The sequence below is a fragment of the Dasypus novemcinctus genome, chromosome 8 (genome assembly GCF_030445035.2).
Source record: "Dasypus novemcinctus isolate mDasNov1 chromosome 8, mDasNov1.1.hap2, whole genome shotgun sequence".
NCBI classification, from domain to species: Eukaryota; Metazoa; Chordata; class Mammalia; order Cingulata; family Dasypodidae; genus Dasypus; species Dasypus novemcinctus.
The window spans coordinates 6,680,858-6,701,403 of NC_080680.1; positions in this window are offsets into that span (position 1 = coordinate 6,680,858).

Sequence of the window (20,546 nt, forward strand, 5' to 3'; positions counted from 1 at the left end):
GACAGACATTGCCTTACTCATTTTAAGTCATTTACCATTAGATGTAACGTGAGGTGTATTGTTTTTTGTAGATGTTCTTTATGAGTTCCTAGTTTGCTGAGAATTTCTATCATGAATGGATGTTAAAAGTCATCAAAAGTTTTCCCCAAATTAATTGATAGGTATATCCCATTTTTCCTTTTTAGACTGTTAATATGGTGAATTACATAGATTTGTTTCCAAATATCAAACTAACATTTCATTGCTGGAGTAAGACTACATACCAGCTCTTAGAAGGTGTATCAGTCATCCAAAGGGTGCTGCTGATGTGAAGTACCAGATATCTGTTGGCTTTTATAAAGGGTATTTATTTGGGGTAGAAGCTTACAGTTACAAGACCCTAAAGAGTTCAACTCAAGGTACCATAAGAGGTATTTCCTCACCAAAATCTGTTGCAATGGGTTGAACCAAGATAGCAGGTGACATCTGCGAGGGATCAGCGTTTTCTTTCCTCTTAAGGCTCCATGGTCCCAGCTCCTTCTGATCTCAGCTCTAGGCTGGAGGGCTCGTCTCAATTCACAGGGCTTTCTCAGTGCTGTAAACTCTCAGGCAAATGGCTCATCTCTCTGCCTGTCTATGGAGCTGCCTCTCTTTCTCTTTGTGTCTTCCTCCCTCTATTTGATAGACTGTCCATTTATATAGCCCACCAAATGGGCGGAGGCTCAAACTTGCATGCCCTTACAATATGGCTGAATCAAAACCCATTTACTTGATTAAATCAAGCCTTTGAATTTAAATAAATCAAAGGATATCATGCTCAGAGGAACTGACCAGCTTAAAAACATAATCTATATCTCTTTTGGGAATTCATAAATAGTATCAAACTGCCGAAGGGTAAAGTCAAATTGGAGACCTCACACACAGGTCATAGAAGACTTTCACAAGGACAAGGCAGGAAACACTGAAGATGAGTATGAATCGTAGAATAACAAACCACAAAGAAGGACACTAAGAAATTTTAAAAATAGGAAAACTTGAAGGACAGCATAAAATAAATATATTAGAATGAAAATGAAGGCCTAGAAATGACCAAAATGAAATAACATAGAAAAAGAAAAATGAAAAAGAACCAAGTAGAAATGAAAATATATGAATAATAAAATTAAAAACTCAATTGACATGCAAAAAACAGGATAACTGAAGCAGAACTAGTGAAGAAAAGATTAAGAAATTTAACAGAGAACTAAAAACTGTATAAAAGAATGAAAGGGACATTCTAGAACTCAAAAATTTGTCACTGAAATTAGAAACTCAGTGGCTGGGTTAAATAAGTAGATTTGAACGGACCTGATTTAATCAATATATAAAAAAGAACACTGTTTGGTTCTTGGAGAATACATATTATTTTCAGATGTACATAGAAAAAATAATGAAAACTGGCTAAATGTTGGACCATAAATCAAGTCTCTACAATGAAATCATGAAGAGTATATTTTCTATGACCACAATGGAATTAAACTAGAAATCAATAATAAAAAGGTAACTCTAAACACCTATATGTTTGAAAATTGTGAAATACCAATCTAAATAATCCAATATTCAAAGAAGAAAACACAACAGGTACTACAAAATATTGTGAACTGAAAGATAAAGAAAATAATGAAAGAAACAAAACTTGTGGGACATTTCTAAAGTCAGGCTTAGAGGGAAGTTTATAGCACTAAATGTGAAAATTTGAAAAGAAGAATTACTGAAAAACAACAATCCAAGTATCTATATCTGGAAGGGAGGAAGGCAATAGCAAAATCCAAAGAAATTAGAAGAAAATTAACGATAGCAAAAATTAATGAAGCAGAAAACAGAATTTTAACACTGCCAAAAAGACAATAAAATTAATAAATTCATTGGCATTTGTAAATTCCCTTCATTCCCTGGAAACCTGGCAGGGACATATTGAGTCTGGGTCTGAAAGAAAACAGCTTCCATATATGGGGCTCATAGAACTCTGTACTGTTCACTCTTCCGTTACTGTTTTCATTTCAGATCATTTATTTCAGAATGCTCTGTTAAGTATGGAAGAATATGAAGATGCAACCAATTATTTCTGGGTTTTAAATACATGAATTAAAACATCTCACCTATATAACACCCGTTGTGAAGTTAAAAATCTAATTTATTCCTTTTAACAATTATAAGCAGAAGATACAGGACTGAAAGCGTCTTAGCTCACAGCTTGTGCCTGTGTTAATTTTCTGGATGCTAAAACAAATACGACAGGTCCACTTTCAGTAATGGGAATTTATTGTCTCACAGTGTGGAAGCTAGGAGAAGTCCAAAATTGAGGTGTCAGCAAGGACATGTTTTCTCCTCAAAAAACTGTGGCATTCTGGGGCTGGACGCTGGCGCTTCTTGGTCCGTGGCTGTTCTGTACTTGGTGATGGACAAGGCACCATCTCCTCCTTTCTCTTCCTGGATCCACTGACTTCCAGCTTCTGGCTGCTCCCTGTGGCTTCTCTTTCGGTGTCCAATTTCTTGGCTTATAAGGATCTCAGCTATATTGCATCAAGGCCCTCCCTCACTCAGTTTGGGCTCACCTTAACTAAGAACATCTTGAGAGGTCCTATTTACAAATGGGCTCACCACAGGATCAGAGGTTGGGATGAGAACACTCCTTTTGCTGGGGACATGATCCAACCCCCAGCAGTGCCCAAGGCATTCTTCCTGGGTTTCTGGTTCAGAGGGTTTGGAGTGAAACACTATTCCTAGCTCCAGTCATTGTTACCTCTAATGACATGACTTCAACAAAAATAAAAGTGAAATACCCTGGGCCTCAGCAGACTTGCAGCTCCTACCCTCTGGTTTCTTGGACTTAATCTAGCCAGCTGACAGGGAGGTGAAGAGGGTCAACCACCACACCAGGGAGCCAAGAGTGCCTACAGCTGCAAGCAGGAGAAATGCATCCATCATCCATGTGGAATCTAAGCCCCCTCTTGATGTAGATGGGGAGAGGACATCACCATCCTAGGGTCCACAGAATGAATAGAGTATGGATTACAGTGGACTTACTGGTGTTCTGCTGGGGAACTATTGTGATTAGTAAGGGAAGGAATTGTAGCAGTGATGTGGAGACGGTGGCCACGGTGGCTGCTAATGGTAGGAAGAGGGAAGAAGAGATATGGTGTGGAGGCATTTTCAGGAGTTAGAGTTGTCCTAGGTGGTGCTGCAGAGATGGATGCTGGACATTGTGTGTCCTGTCGTGGCCCACTGGGTGGACTGGGGGAGAGTGTGGACTACAGTGTGGACCACTGTCCATGTGGTGCAGCAGTGTTCCAGAATGTATTTGCCAGGTGCAGTGGATGTGCCGCAATGATGGAAGAGGTTGTTGATGTGGGAGGGGTGGAGTGGGTGAGGTGGGGGGTATATGGGGACCTCATATTTTTTTAATGTAACATTTGAAAGAAAATAAAGAAGAAAAAAATGTTTAAAAAAAGTAAAAAAAAGTAAAATATATCATTAATTCAGCATACTAATACAGCTCATATAAAATATTTATGAATGCTTCTTCCAAACCTGATAACTGTAACACCATTCAAATTAGTATGGTTTTTAGAATGCACATTTACCTTTTTGAAGCCACTTAACCACCAACACAAGGGGAAAAAAAGGCACCCAATTCAACAGGAGCTGTTTGCAAATGGAACTTTGTTAATCAAATGTATAAACCTAATTACTTGTATAACTTTTTATGTCTTCCAACTGACATTGTGGGGAAAGTTGAGGTTATGATGTTCTGAAAAGGTAAAAATCATGAACACTTTGATCCTGCGGTAGATGTCACAATTGTTATATTTGTTACCTTTGGGTGTATATGCTACAGAACAAAAAAGATTACCAGCACACTCCCATGTATAAATAGCCACTTATACACACATACACACACTCACATACATACCATACATCTACATATACAAAAATACACACACATACCCAAACCATACACATCCTGCACACATAGACATATACCCACTTGCACACATAAGGCCCCTCTTACACACACACATTCACTCATATACATACCCAAATACAAACATACACTCACATACCTACACACACATTCACATACCTATATGTTCAGAAAAGAATGAAAAAACAGTTTTTGAAATATTAATGAATCCCAATAAATGCTGCATTAAAACTAAAGAAAACCTTTAAGTGCTCATTTGGACACCTGAACCTTTAACAAAAGAAATGTCTAGAAAACATTATGATTGTTATGAATTGTGAGCACAAATGGAATTTATAATATAAACCTCGAATAGTCTCATTAATAAGGCTGTTCTATCTCCCCCCAACCCCCTCCTAGTTTCTCTAAACCCTTCATGTGAAGCCTCAGTCCTGATTGAAAGTAGGTGAAGTTTAATGCTGAATGTAATTTTGCAGGCTTACTTTAATTGCTGGGCTATTCATAGGAATAGAAATGGCTCAGTAAATCTTAGCATCTTACCCTGGGTAATGTCATCACAATGTAGGGAGAGTTAAAGAATAGCCTATTGCATCACTGTAATGACATTAAAATAAACTACTGTGTATTAATTCATGCTGGGAAACAAGCAGATACTATAGGTAGAAGCTTGAGAAACCTGGGAGAATATTTTGAGTACATCAGCCAGTTTCCCTTTGTGGGAGAGGGCTCTGAATAAGAATGAGGCTACCTCAGGAACAAGCTTGATGTAGACCATAGGCTGTGGAGCTCCCTGACCTGGTGGAGGCAGAGGGAGAGCCTGACTTAAAGCACAGGCTATGCCTGATGTGCTGTGGAGCTCCCTGACCTGGTGGGGTTAAGGGAGAACCTGATGTAGACCACAGGCTACACCTGACCTGCTGTGGAGCTCCCTCACATGGTGGAGGTAAAGGGAGAACCTGATGTAGACCATAGGCTACAGCTGACCTGCTGTGGAGCTCCCTTAGCTGGTAGAGGTACAAGGAGAGCTTAACACAGGCCAGAGACTCCCTTACCTGCTAAGAGATACAGGGAGAGCATGATGTAGACCACAGGTCATGTCTGACCTGCTGTGGAGCTCCCTTACTTGGTGGAGGTATAGCTTGAGCTTGGAAAAGAAGGGCCGTGATGTCCCAGGCTAGGACAATCTATCCCACTGCTAGGCAAGAATTAATCAGAAGAAGACATTTATTTCTCTGATTATCAACAATCCTTAGTTGCTTGTGTTCCAGGCATTCTCTGCTTTGGGAACTGAAATGCTGCTAAGCAACATACAACAATGGACTCAATGGACTCATTAAAGGAAACAACCTTCCGCCTGCATATTAGTGCATTTTCTTGTATCATTTCTCATTTATCCACAGAGCTTGGAGCAGAACATTGACTAGTTAAAACACACAACTAATCTTATTTTTCCTTTGAAGATTCTTAAATGCTGTAAAGGCTTGGTCAATAAACTGGGATACACTGGACATGGCTTTAAAAAAATGGCACTTGCAAATAGTAAAATGATCTAAAATACTTTGAAAAAGCAGAATTCCTCTCCATCTGGATCTTATAGCTGATAGACTCCTATAAATCCATTTTAAAATACATAAATTCAGAGAAATAACTGGTTACCTGCTTAAGATGAAAGAAGAGTCTACTCTAAATCCAGGATTAAATACAGAGGAAAAGATAAACTTTGGGGCCAATTAAAACAGCCAGAGAGAAGCAGGCATGCATACCCTTGTAGGACAAGGAGGAAGTGAGGAATGAATTTAGTGGCCCTTTCTGCACTTTTCTCTCTGCTTCTACCCTAATATCCCTAGTCTGGGCTGTACCATCTTGCATCTGATTCACAGATCCTACAACTGTCTCCTTACCTCTCCCCTTAACCAGTTTTTTGCCCCATTGACTTCATGGACACCAAGGTAAATGGATAATCTTGGCTGAGTGTTCCCTTTTAGTGTTTTCAGCAATTCTGAATATAAATCAGTCTTATTAAAAATTTGGGATGATTATGAAACTTTGTAACTACCCAATAGATTCTAGAAGGAAGTGAAAAAAAAAGGAGGGGGGATCTAGAAGAGATGATTAATAGTGTTTCAAGTTAAATTTTTAATGCAATTCCTTTAGGACATTCTGTGTATTGGGAAAAAATGAAAATACTTCAACCTTTTTTGCTAGCTCTGCATAAAAGACTGTACACAGGTATAGAAACAACAGAAAATGTGGCCATCTGCCCCTAAGTCTTATCCCGGCTCTGCTTTGGGGGGACTCGGGGCACCCATGCCAACACACCTTTATCCAGGCATCAAGAACATGTCACTTTCAGAGAGGTCTTCTGACTAGTTAGGGTCCTTCCTTCCCCAAAGAACTCAGGGCTGGCTGTCAGTCATAAAGAAGTACTGATGAATATGATTTTGTGGAACTGAATTATGAATAGTTTTGAATGTGGTCCTTTGGTCTTGCAGCCACCCCAATCTGTGTACTTCAAGAGTTGGTTAAAACAATTGGCAAGCCAGCCAGGAGAAAAAAAAGGACTGCTGGCAGTAGTAGGCATGAGCTCTAGGAGGGGAGAATCCATGGGGGGAAATCCCAGGTTGGCCCATGTCATCCATGTGGGGCAGGGTGGCCATCCTCCAAAATGAGTAGAGATCACTGAGAGTACAGGGATGCCCTAAAAACCCTGGTGGGTATACCGACTGTGCTACAGCAAGTAGCAGTGAAGCTGCATTTAAATTAAAAAGAGGGAGAATGCCAGATAGCTGTGGCTATAGCATGACCCCTGTTCCTAAACTTGCAGGTGTCTACTGAGGCAGAACAAGTGGAAAAGGCCTCTGTGCGCCACTCAGAAGAAGAGCTAGAGTTAGAAAATGACATGTGCCTGGCATAGGTAGAGATGAAGATTCTTTTAACTGCTTGCCTGTGCCAAGTTAACGATCAGCTAGAAAATCTGGCTTATAGATATGCTTGGCCTAGGGGCCACAGGCTGCCGTGAGTCCAGGTTCCGAGGACTCTCGGGGCATGGGACCCTAAGGCATGGGACCCTATGGACTCCTCCCCAGATAGAGAAAAAGAGGAAGAATGTGAAAAGCACTAGATGTGACAAAATAGGTAAATGTAAATTTAGCTTAAAACTCTTATCTACTAAGCCAGGGAATTAAGAATCATAGTTTGTCCTGTAATTCCCCAATTTAAAGCTTTCAACAGCCCTAAAATGAGGGTAATTAATCCAATTACCAAATTTCAGTAAGAAAAGTCCTTAAAGGCTATAAAAGGACCTTTCCTAATTTCAACAAACTGGCAGTCAGTATTGTGTAAGGTTATTCACAATTTTAGAATTTTATAAAAAAAAAATTTCTTAGATAAACTATAATGGTTCCAATTTTATCTAGCTTGGGGGTAATCCCCTTAGGTTTATATAACGCTAGAAAAATAAATTAGCATTATATGTATTAAATCTTTAAAATGATGAAAACTATAAGTTCATGTTTAATGAAATATAGATCTGTCCTAAAGTGAAATGGTTAGTTTTCACAAAACAGAATAAGATAAGTAATGTAAAACAGTACTTAAATAGATAAAGTCAATCGCATTGGTTGCTAATAGTAATTTAATACTCCTATTTAAATGTAAAAGTAACTTATGGTTATAGGAAGTTTGCAAAAGCATTTTCTAAATTAAAATATTTAAATGGCTAATTCCAGAAAGCCATTATTAAATAGAAACCTAAATTGATATTGATAACTAAAAGCAACTTCATAACAGGAAAACTTGTGAAAGTCCACTTCAGGCTGCATATTAAAGTGCTGGTAGGTGGAAAATAATCTTAATTCCACTGGGAATCTTAGGTTTTCATAAAATAATAGAGAAAGTAGCTTTTTTATACACTGCTAAGGTAAAATACCTGTTAAGTAATGTAATCATGGTAAAGGTGTAAAGTACTGAAATAGTTAATTTGATATGTTATAAACTGCACTGGAAATATTTTGAAAGTATCTACAAATTAAAAGACACAGACTCAAGTATTGTTAAACTCTCTTGTGCATTAAACCAGGTCCCCAGTACCCTGCATAGTGACTCTTGATTTGAGTTATTCGCTAGGTCGGTTACTATGACCCTAAGACAATAAAAGTATCTACCACATCTGCACATACTCTTGAAGTGGATGGAAAGTATGTTGCTGTTTTGGACTCCTGCAGCAGCTGGCAATGGCTCAATATGGCCAAATTTACAATGGACTCTGTCTCCAGACTGGCTCTATTTTATAGTGCTGAAGGGCGCTATGCACCAGGCTAGTGGAACACTGGAGCTTTTCCTTCCTAACTTCTCTCTAGGATCAATGGTGCTGCAGCAAGCTGTTTATGTGAAGGACATACCAAGTGGAACAATAATTACCAGAGTAATGTGGGTAGAACTTAAACAATCACAACTGGCATTATGGCCTGTTGCCATGGAGAGACAAAGCATATGGTGTTGCAAACTCGGAGCTTAGATCTATTGATTGCAGCTCAAAAAAGAAGTTGTGCACTTGTGTACTAATTAGTATTAAGTGCTTTACCTATATACCTGATGACTATAATAGTATCTCTTGTATTCTAGATCATATGCAGAAGGATATTGAACATGTTGTATTCTTGGTAAACTTAATTCATTTTATTTCTTCCAGAATCAATTCCTTCCAGAACAAAGTATTAATCACATGGGGATTTCATCCAGTTCCAACCATGGTACAAGACCCACCTTCCCTCAACCTCAATAGAACAGCCAGAGAGTTCTATGAATAAGGAGCTACTGCCCCTGTCCATCAGGAGGCAGCTGCAGAATAACAGCATCACCCTTCAGTTCCCCCTTAAGAACAAGGGTGTGAACTGATGGGGCAGTGGAGACAGGTCAGCATAGGAAATGAGGAAGGCAGCTGGTCAGAAGAAAGCCTGCCAAAGACGCTGGTCACAGGGTCCAGTTTGAAAGTCCTGGGCTCAAAAGAAGGCCTGGATAACTCCAAACAGAAAGGCCTCCCTGTTGGTTCCCTGAGAGCTGATAGATGAAGGTAGAAAGGCAAATAACTGGGGCCCTACATGTGTCTGTGTAGACTCTCCTTATGTCTAAACTGGTTTTTGATGTCACTGTAAAAATCTCAAAGAATTTAGAAGGGGAAAATGTATGGTATTGGAAGCCTCCTCAAAAGAGTCTGTGGCAGTTTGAGACTATTTATTAACCCCAAAAAGAAAAAATTATGTTTGTAAACTAATCTGTTCCTGTGGGTGTGATACCTTTTGATTGAATTAGATTCAGCTGAGATGCTTTTGATTCAGTTACCTGTTAAGGTTAGGGTTTTGATTCCACCACTTCAGTAAGGTGTGACTCAGGTTGAGTGCCCATCCCCTTAATGGTCATATTTAAATGAACACTCATTCAAGAAGACACAAGGAAGAGGAGAGAACTTGATCATTTCAGTCCTGCCATGTGAGAGAAAGGAGAAGGTTCAAGCAGCAAAAGTCCTGGGAAGAGACAGGAGCCATTTGCCTGATACTTTGCAGCCAAAGAGAAGAGAAGGTCCAAGAGACCAAGCAGAGACCAGTGATGATGCTGCTTCAACATGTGGCAAATGACGTTGGTGAGAAAGCAACTTTAAGTGGGACTCTTCAGGGCCTTGAAACTGTAAGCTTTTACCCCAAATAAATACACTTCATAAAAACCAACAGATTTCTGGAAATTTGGATTAGCACCCCTTTGACAGACTCATACAACTGCTCTACCTCGTACTTTTGTTATCTACTGGTGAAATGTTGCTTCTATACTGTTAGACCAGGACAATCTGTCCCTTTTTGTTCCTTAGACCATAATTTTTGCAAATTGGACAGCAGGATACACCTTGCTGGCATGGCAAAATAAAATCCATTGGCAGGTTTGAAACAAGACCTTCTTGCTAAATAATGATCAATGTTGTGTGTATATTCCTGATCACTCTCTTAAGGTCTCTCAAGTTTTAAATCATATGCAAGGGCACATAAGTCAGACTGATAGGTTAGCTATTGCTCTCCTGTCTAACTGGTTTAACTCCCTCTCTTAGCCTTGGTGACATGTCTTTATAAGTCCACTAGCTTTGGTGGAGCACTCTTAGTGTTCTGTTGCATGCTGTACTGCTGTTGTGGAATGTGGGTGAAGTGTGTGTCCTAGGGCAATGCAGGTTGCTGGTGGGGATGGACTGTGGGGGTCCAGTGGGTCCCAGACCCTGGCTCCCCCAAAGGGAAACTCAGCCCACAGCATGTAGCACCCTGCATGCCCTAGGACACAAGTTAAACTGTAACAGACCTCCCCGCAGGGAAACAATGTACAGATGGTACTGGAGGCTTTAATTTTCTCCAGGCCATACAGTTCCTTCATACATTAACATCCCCAGACACCATTTATGTAACTGTGTTACAAAATGTCTTTCTTCTGAGACCCTTTATTTTGCCCCTCATTTTCCCACCTCTTTGTGGAGCGCTATCTTCATTCTCTGGACTGTTGCCACTAGAGAGCCTCTCCTGTCTGTAAGTCCCAATAAATAAAGCTCATATCTGGCACTGCACCAGGTATGAGATGTGTTCTTTGGTCTTGCAGCCACCATGACCCATGCCCTTCAGGAGCTGCATTGGAACACCAAGGAATCTGGAAGGCAACCTTGGGACTGCCACATTTAGAGTTGGACCAAACTTCGTTCTCTGATCATTTAACTAGTTCCACACTTCCTTCAGCCATGTTTTTGTCATAGGCTGAACTACACAGTATAAAGAAAGAGGACTGTGACTTTAGCACCAGCAACCAAACTTAAAGTTCGCTCAAGGTCACAGTTACATCCAAGTATAAACATTTTCACAAAGAATATATGCGAACTAATTCACTCTTTGAAAGTGCTCTATACAAATCAAATAATCTCTAGCTGAGTCAGGATACTTATTATGGTTATTCTTTAGTCATCATTCATTGAGTGCATTGAGTGCATTGAGGAACCAAGCACTGAGAGAGGAAAGGAGAAGGCAGAAAAGACTTGCAGGATGTGGGCAGAACAAAATTGAGAATGGCACTGGGCCTACATTAATATCTGGCATTTTTCTAGCAGATTTCCTATAAAAATCTTGAAGCTGTTCATGAATCTTACCTGCAGGAAGCTCAGGGGATGCAGATGAGGAAACTGCATCTCAAGTGCTTGTGTGAACTTAGGCTAAAGTTCCCCTTGATAGAAACTATATGAGATAGAGAGATCAAACAGCCCCATACTGAACAGCATTGAGGTCTGTCTGACTTTGACAAGTTGTGATCACAAACACCACAAACTGGTTTGGACTTAAACAATGGGGTTGTATTGGCACATGGTTCTGGGGCTAGAGGGAGTCCAAAATTAAGATACTCAACAGACTTCAGCTCCTACACTCTGATTTATTGGACTTACTCCCCTCAGCTAACATGGAGTTGAAAATGTCAACCACCACACCATGGAGCCTAGAGTGCCTACAACTGAAAGCAGGAGGATTGCATCCAATATCCAAGTGGAATCTAAACCCCCTCTTGACATAGATGTGGAATGGACACAACCAAGCCAAGGTCCACAGAAGGAGGAATACAGTAAGGCTCAGAGTGGACTTAATGATATTCTATTCATGAACTATTGTGGTTAATAATTGAGAAAATGTGGCATTGATGTGGAAAAAGTGGCCATGGTGGCTGCTGGGTGCGGGGAATGGGAGGAAGAGAAGAGAGGTGGAGGTATTCTCGGGACTTGGAGTTGTCCTGGGTGGTGCCCCAGGGAAAATTGCCAGATGTTGTATGTCCTCTCATGGCCCACTGGATGGAACGTGGGAAAGTGTGGGCTATGGTGTGGAACATGGGACATGGGGTGCAGCGATGCCCGGAGATGTACTCACCAGACGCAATGGATGTGACATGATGATAGGGGAGAGTGTTACTGTGGGGGGAGTGGTAGGGTGGGGGCGGGGGGGTGAATGGGGACCTCATATATTTTTAATGTAATATCTTTTAAAAAAATGAATAAATTGAGTGGAATTTGGAGAAAAAAAAAAAGATACTTGCTTTCTCCTGACAACTGGCTGCTAACAATCCCTGGGGTTCCTGGGCTAGGATCTCTTCCCCCCCAGCCTGCTCCTGTCATGTGGCAGTGTCTTCTCCTTTCTCTCCGGGTTCCTGCTGACTTCTGGCTCATGCCTGTGGCTTTCTCTTTTAAGGCCACCGCCAGTCCAGATTAAGGCCCATCCTCATTCAATTGGGCAAAATTTAACTGAAAATAACCTCTTTTAAGAGGTCCTACTTACAATGAGCTCATACCCACAGGAATGCGGATTGAGAACATGCTTTTTTTCTGGAGTACATACATCAATATACTATCAAGTCTGAGTGTTTTCCCCAGCATTGTTGCAGTTGACTCTATCCCTATGAGGTAGCTGTTCCTGCATTTCTCTGAGGTTCCCAGGGATCAAGTAAATGTCTCAAAGTATTTGGTCTTTGAGTTCCAAGCATCCTTTTCCATTTATGTTGATGCAGATTATTTTTGTCTTAACCAAGCTGCCAGCCTTGCTCTTCATGCCCCCTACCTGCTTCCTCTCTGCCTTGACTACCTTAAAACCAATCTTGCAACCATGAGGCTTCAGAAACAAACAACTCAGACTGCAGAGAGAAAGGGGGGAGATAACTTCAGAAACTAGCTGTTCCAAGTTAACAACCTTGCCCGGGCCTTGTCCTCACCTCTTTCTCAGATGGTTCTCGGGTCCTTTTCCACTGAAAGTACAAGTCATTCACCTTATGCCTTCCTGGGAAGTGAGTTTTCCACTCTCTCCCCTACCATGGTAGTGCTGTGAGCAGAACTCTTCCTGGGTCATTGCTGTGTGAGAACTTCCTAGAGGGAATCTTCTAAACCTTTCCACTGAGCTGGACTCTTCTTAGGTCATTGCTTTGTGAGAATTCCTAGAAGGAATCTTCTAGATCCTTCCACTGAGCTGGATGCTTCCCACCTCTTTTGGTGATACCTCAGTCTTCTCTGTTTATGTAATTTCTTTGTGTAGCTCAGCTCTCATTTTTATTCTGAGTTTCTTCTTTGTTGAGATCTCATTTAAATTTTGGTTTGTTGTTTTGAAGCCTCCCTTCAGTATGAGAAATTTCCAATTTTCTGGTACTTCTGAGAAGACCCCTATTGACTATATGCTTAGCCATTACAGGGCTAACGTTTTCTTCATGATTTCACTAGACTCCCCAGAACTCCAAAGGCCTCTGACACTTTCCCAGACTGAGTCACCTAAGACCTCTTCCTTCTCACCCCCTTCCTCCTCCTTCTTTCTTCTGCCCTCCAACCTTCCTGTTAGCTCTTCTGAATTGAATCCTTTCCCACTGCAGCCCCTAAATTCCCTATAGTCACTGGAACTTGAGCCTCCCTTATCCCTGCTGGGGGCTCTTCAGGGACTCAAGCACCTCAGAAGAAACCACCCAAGGCTGAAAAAGTTAATTGGGAGCAGAAGAGATATTTTATCCACTTAGATGGACTTTGGAGACACCTAAGGGCTTGGTCTCACCTCATGCCCTCATCTAAAATAGAGTCCACAGTTTCTATAAGATTGCACATCACAGCAAAGAAAATATCAAAAGTCTGCTCTACAAATACTGATGGAGAAACATTAGTCCTTGTTTTAGCTGCAAAAGTCTGCCACGGCAATACCCTAGAAACATCCACCCCAGGAGCACCTGCTCCAGAGCAGGCTGTGAGGACAGCCAGCCCTACTGCATACCCAGCAGGCTGGGGCCCAGACGCTGCTGCACTAGGATGAAATCAGTCACCCAAGAAAGGCCAAGTCCAGTGCTCACACTGATCCTGACAGGAGCCAGCCATTGGCCTCTGAGAATTTTTAATCCTTTCATTTATGCAGACTTCCTTGGACCCTTAAGGGACCCAAGGGGTATATTTTTCTGCCTTTTAGATTCCATGTTTCTTTCCCATGTACACAGAAAACTCTTTTGGAAAGAAAGGCAATTCTTTCTTGGTAACTTCATGAGAGGTTTTTTGTGCTATTTTTGCTTATAAAAACAGCTACCCTCCAAAGCAAGTGTTAGCATTCCCATTTTAAAGACACAGATTCTGTGAGCCTTCTTCACTTCAAGCCCCACACTGGATACCAGTTGCTGTGATCAGCTCACAATAGGTTGGTTTGAAGGGAAGGCAACACAGAACTTTCAGAAATAATGAACAAAGAGAAACAGGAGAGAGGACCCAAGATGGAACCAGGGGGCTCGCAGCTTCTGGACCTGAGAGCCTCAACCCTAGTTTCTGCATCATATTTATTAGGAACTTCAAAGCAGCTGTTCCTCATCAGCATGGCAATGTTTACAATAATTGGGGACAAGTCCAACAAATAGGGAATAGGTAAGCCAGTTTCCCAAAACACGTAGAGGCTGAGACTCAGGGAGATTAAGGAAGTTGTCAATGGACAACTTAAACGAAGGCCAATAAAGAGGAGAAGCTATTCTGTCCAATTCTACAGTACACATTCTTTTCATTATTCCAAGCTGTCTCTGAGAACAGGTGGAACATACATCTCACAATAATCTCCTAAACGGTCTGTAACCTAGCAGGGGATCATTTGCAGGATGAAGCTGGGACAGAGAAGGGTTTATGGAAGAATTAAGTAAGTGTCTCATTGGTATCATACGGTCCTGCTTAGTAGAGAAATGCTTTCTAAGCCACAGAAATAGAACTTCCAAAATTAGACTCAAAAGAACAAGCATTTTCAGAAAAGAAACTTCCCAGTGAAAAGACTTTAAGTCCTCTGCATCATAATAAGGTTTCTTCATTAGTGGCATAAACATAAAGACAAAAGCAGTATATCCTGGCCTTTCAAGCCATAAGCTAGAAGTGGGCACTTTTTTCCTTCCACTCTAATGAGAAGAGAGGAATCCTATGGTCCTCAATTACTTTGAAAGAAGTCAACTGTGTCACAGGAAGAATGGTGATCTCCTTCAGAGTTACTATGAAATAACTGATAAATTATTTTAAAGCATTTTAAAGTGCTAAGGAACCATGCAAATGCCCAGCACTAGTACAGAGATGCCCATGAAAGGGACTGCAGATGCACAGACATGGCTTGCCTCTATATGTCGAACCAGGGCTGGAGATGCTGGCAGTGAGAAGGAAAATAAAATGGCTACCTACACTGGGCATGGTCAGTAGGACCCCTTCCTGAGAAAGATCTCCCAGAAGACAAAAACAATTGGCCTACAGGGCTTTCCAAGAAAACAGAACAATGGAAGGCACCCAACTGAAATCCAGAGAAGCGGTACCTGCTGACCAGGCAGACAGCTTATTAGAATGACAAACATTCTGTACTAATCAATGTATACCTGCTCCCCACTTTGAAAGACCCCCTATGTAAGATGGAACCTTAGCATCAGCCAAGCAGAATATTTCCTCACTTTCTTCTGTGTTACCTTTTCTGAGCTTTCCCTTTCCAATCCCTTGGTGGAGCTCCTTTCCATGTGCAGTTTGGCTAGTGCCTGATTCATGAATCGTAAACTGCTAAAATAAACTCCCATAAATGATCTCTTGCATAATAATTTAACACTAGCTACAAATAAACACATTGCAAACAGGAGTCCAAATAAGAAATACAGATTTAATTGTTCTTGGGACAAGCAGAAATGAAAGGAATCACTTAGCCATAAGCAAGCCATTTAGCAAGGTTTAATGGGGGAAATCTTTCATTAATATTAATATTCCATTATCATCTGGTCCATAAGCCTCTATTGTATGCATCAGTTCTGAGGAAGGCATGGTGCTCTTCCAAGGAAGACAAGATATCATTCCTGGTCTTAAGAAACCTATTACCTCGAAGTTCAGAAGGCTACACTGTAACTCACTCTCAACTGGAGAGAAAGGCGGTTGCTAAGGAGGAACTTTACAGGAACTTGTATGAAATAGAAGTGCATGGATAACAGATAAGCCAGAGGTTTCAGATAACCCATATTATTTGCTTTGTTGTTTAAACTTCTGTCAGTCAATCCTCCCAGAGATGTCAGCACCAGAAAATGTACATGCACGCCAGGACACTTGTATTAGAATTGTCACTGAAGCACAATTTGTTATAGCTCCAAAGTGGAAACGATGAAATGCCCAGCAGCAGTGTAATGGAAAATAAATTGTGAATACAAAGTGGAAAATAATACAGTGATTAGCATGAATGTTCTACAATGGCATGGAGCAACACAGATGAACCACAAATATAACATTGTATAAAGGGGCCCATGACAGAAGAGAATGTGCTGCAGAGACCACACATATAAAGCACAAGAACAGAAAAAGGCAAGCTATGGTATTAGAAATCAAGAGGCAGGAGGGACTAGGAAGGAACAGCAAGAATGCTTCTGGGACCACAATTACGGTTTGGATCTTGAGCTGAAGGATGCTTATGAAGGTGAAAATGTGTCCATCTGAACACCACTGATTTGGGTACTTTTAGGTATGTAAACTGAACTTCCACAAAAAACTTTACTAGCTTTTAATCATGCGTCTGCCTCCTCAATGAGCCATAGCAGGGCTGGGGTACACAAATAGGAACTGCATCCATACCAGAAAATAACATCCTCTGCAAGCCAGCTTGAATTGAAAGAAAAAAACAACAAAAGATGTGGAGAGGGCAGCAAGCCGACAGCAGGTGCTTTGCGAGACATACAGGTGAACAAAAACTTTGCCAAATGAACAGAGGCATTTGTTTCAGAAAATTATTATTATCTTTAAAGATTTAGTTATTTATTCTCCCCCCCCATACCCGCTCCTTCCCCAGTTGTCTGTTCTGTGTTTGTTTGCTGTATCTTCATCTTTTTCTGCTTCTGTTGTTGTCAGCAGAATGGGAATCTGTGTTTCTTTTTGTTGCATCATCTTGTTGTGTCAGATCGCTGTGTGTGTGGCACCATTCCTGGGCAGGCTGCACTTTCTTTCACACTGGGTGGCTCTCCTTACGGGGTGCACTCCTTGCGTGTGGGTCTCCCCTACACGGGGGACACCCCTGCGTGGCACGGCACTCCTTGTGCACATCAGCACTGCGCATGGCCAGCTCCACATGGGTCAAGGAGGCCCGGGGTTTGAACCGCAGACCTCCCATATGGTAGACGGATGCCCTGACCACTGGGCCAAAGTCCGCTTCCCAACAAGCATCTATTGTCTCACGTTTGGGAGGCTAGAAGTCCAAGATCAAGATGTCGGAAGGGCAATGCTTTCTTCTGGAGTCAGTGGCATTCCGGTGACAGCAGTCCTCCATCACATGGTCATCTCTCTCCTCCTGTCTGCTCCTCTGGATTCCACTGGCTTCTGGCTTCTACCTCCTTGCTTCTTCCTGCAGCTTTCCAAGACTGCATCCAAAACTCCTCTTGTTATAAGGCTGCCAGTCAAAAGGATGAAGCCCACCCTGATCCCATCTAGTCACGCACCTTAACTAATAATACCTTAAAAGTTCCTATTCACAGCCATAGGAATGCAGATGAAGATGCAAAGATGTCTGCTGCGGGGGACATGCTCAGACCTCGGCTGAAAAACCCCTGGGTCCTGGGTTAAGGACAGACAGGGACCCATCTGTTCCAAGGAAGCAGAAATTCAAACCTCTGAGAATAGAGGGGGCCACCCTTCACGAAATTCCTGATGGCCCGGACAGACTTCCTTTCTAGGGCCAAGTCAGATTTTCTACTGCTTAAAAAAAAATGGCATTGGGGAGAAATTTACTGGGCATTGCATGATTTGGGGATGTTATTCATCACATAAATAGTAACAGGTTTGATTTAAATTCTAAGATTATTGAATGCTGGCAAGGACCATTTTTATTATCAGACAAAATAAACATCTGTGACACTTGGAATTCTAGCCTACAGCCAGCGTCCTGGGGTCATTCTCCAGCAGCCTTCAATTACGATGCTTCTCCCTGTGCACAGCAAACAGTGCCAGTCAGCAAAATTGTGACTTTCCCATTTCAGACAAGCTAAGGGAGCAAGGTGAAGTATTTCACTTAGGCCTATGATCATCGAAGCTGAAAGCAACACCCGTCTTCAGGGCTGGCCTGCCTCCAGGCCCCTCTGTCACTGGCCATGCCAAGAGAATGTCTTCTAGATCCTACTGCATTGCCATCCCAAGGTTCACCTGTACTCACTGTGTGACCTCTGAAGGGTACACGGGCAGCCCTTAGTTCCCATCAATCACTGCCCTCTCTCCCTCAAAAGAGGTGTGCCCTGACACTTTAAGGCATCAACAGGGAATCCAGGAAGGCCTGAGGGGATTTTGCTGAGCACCACAGGACAATGGCCCAAGAGAGGGGCTTCCCCACTGTCTGGCTGTGCTCTCAGCTCCCTTTTCAGAGCCGAAACCAGATAAGACTTTCCCACACCTCCCTTGGGGTTCTTGCCGGCCAAGTCACTACCACAGCAGATGTCCTCTTCCTAAAGTCACCTAATTCTAGTGAAGGGGAAAAGGAAAGTTGATGAGCACTAAGAACAAAATGAGCTGTGAGCCACAGAAAACTTAATGGAGGGCAGGAAACTCTTGCGTATTAAATATGAACCTGTTGGCAAAGCATGCACCACCTTTAAATGTGTGCAGAAACTTGGGGGTTTAAAAGGTAACTTAGAGTGTCCATCCCTGAAGAGGGGCTTCCCTCCTCACTGCAGAAGGCTTGCAACCCTTGGGAGTCACTTTGCCACTTAACACACAGAGGACTGAGCCAAGAATTCACTGAAGGTGATAGATTCACACTGCACTTTTCTGGCTCCCACAGAAGTGAAATCATTTATTTCCATATATAACTGTGCTCTAGTTTTTCCTTGACAGAGATTAGAGAAATAAGCAAAGGCCATAAATCAATCCCTAAGCATCTACTGATTCCCTGCCACGGACCAGGCACTGTTCTGGAAGTTGGAGTCAGCGTATGAGCTACCTGTCAGCAAGGACCCTAGAATCTGGCAGAAACACCAAAAAATGTGACCAAGGAATCAATAATTATTCATGAAACATTAAATGTGGAAGGCACCGTGCTGAACTCTAGAAATTCAAAAATCAACCGGCTACAGATGCTTAAGCTTTCAGGATCTACAAAAAGAAGGCAGAATTAGAATGAAAGACATGATTGGACACAGAAGGTGACATAGAAGAAGTGGCTTATTTTTCAAGTGACTTAAGAACATCCACCTGCAGGCTGACTGCCGATCTTTCATTAACTATGCAATATCTTTCAGCAGTTGATCAAGAACAGAAAAATAGAACAGATTTTAAGTGGAAATACCAAGCAAGATCAGGAGTTTCCAATCCTTTTCCCAGACTTTGCTTGCACTCTGGAATTCAGAATAATTAGATTAGTTATCTATCACTGCATGACCCAGTACCCCACGATTCAGTGGCCTAAACACAATGCAATCATGGAGAAGCACCTGTCAATATGTTCCTTTATTCTTATATACTGGAAAGTAACTGACCAATGGAAATAAGAATAATTCCGATTTTACAGTACAATGTACAGTTCTGGTTTCTTTGATGAAAGGAATGTAAAGAAGAAAACATCTGCATGAGCCTTTTATCTTCTGAATAAGGAAAATGCATGTTGCTTTTTTTGAAACCCAAACTGACTGCAACATTTCAAGCATGGTGGCATTCACTTGCCATGAAAAAATGGATATTGGCTTAAAATATAAACTTCCAGTGTTCTTCCAAGGTAATTCCTCCCTCCCACGACCCCAAGATGGCTCCCTTGTCTATTTGCTCGGTGTTTGTGCTGCTTTGTGGTCATTGTCCATCATGATTTTTGCTTTGTTTTTGTTTTTTGTCCATTTTCCGCTCACTGTTTTTTGCTCATTGTTTGTTTTTTCTTTAGGAGGCCCTGGGAACTGAACCCGGAACCTCCCATATGGGAGGTGGGCATTCAACTGCTTGGGCCACTTCCAGTCCCAAGGTAATTTTATAAAAATTGTTTCTGTTTGAAAAGAGGAAAGTTTAGGTGATCAACTCAAAGCTTCCATTAGGAAAAGCAGCCTGAGTAGCATCCTATTGCCCTGTGATTTTCTTAAACAGACTCTTCCTCTGGTTTCCCCTCCAAGGTCACACTGACAAGGTGCTGAGCAGACTTCCCTGATATCCCTGGGCAGACTGAGGCAGTTTTGCGACCCTGTGATCGATCTCAGTGGCACATGGATATTTTTATTCCAAGCTCCCATGCGAAAGTCTTGAATAATTTGTGATTCCTGCCATGAACTTGGCAGCTGATTTATTACACCTCATCATGGGAGCTGCCTGTCTGCCTACAGATGCAACAAGTAGTGAGAGACACGGAGTGCCTGAGAAGACAGTCCCCACCACCAGTATTCTTAAACAAGACAAAGGGAACAGATTCTACTTATAAAAACGCCACACTAACCACAGAGACTTTCCGGTTAAGGCATACCCAACTCCTCCACCTTGACTTCCCTCAGCTTCTCCTATTCTCTCATACCATTCATCCAAAGGTTGGAACCCAGCAAATCTATCCCCCATGTAGTTCTACTGCACATAAAGCTACTTTCAGTGGAACAAAAG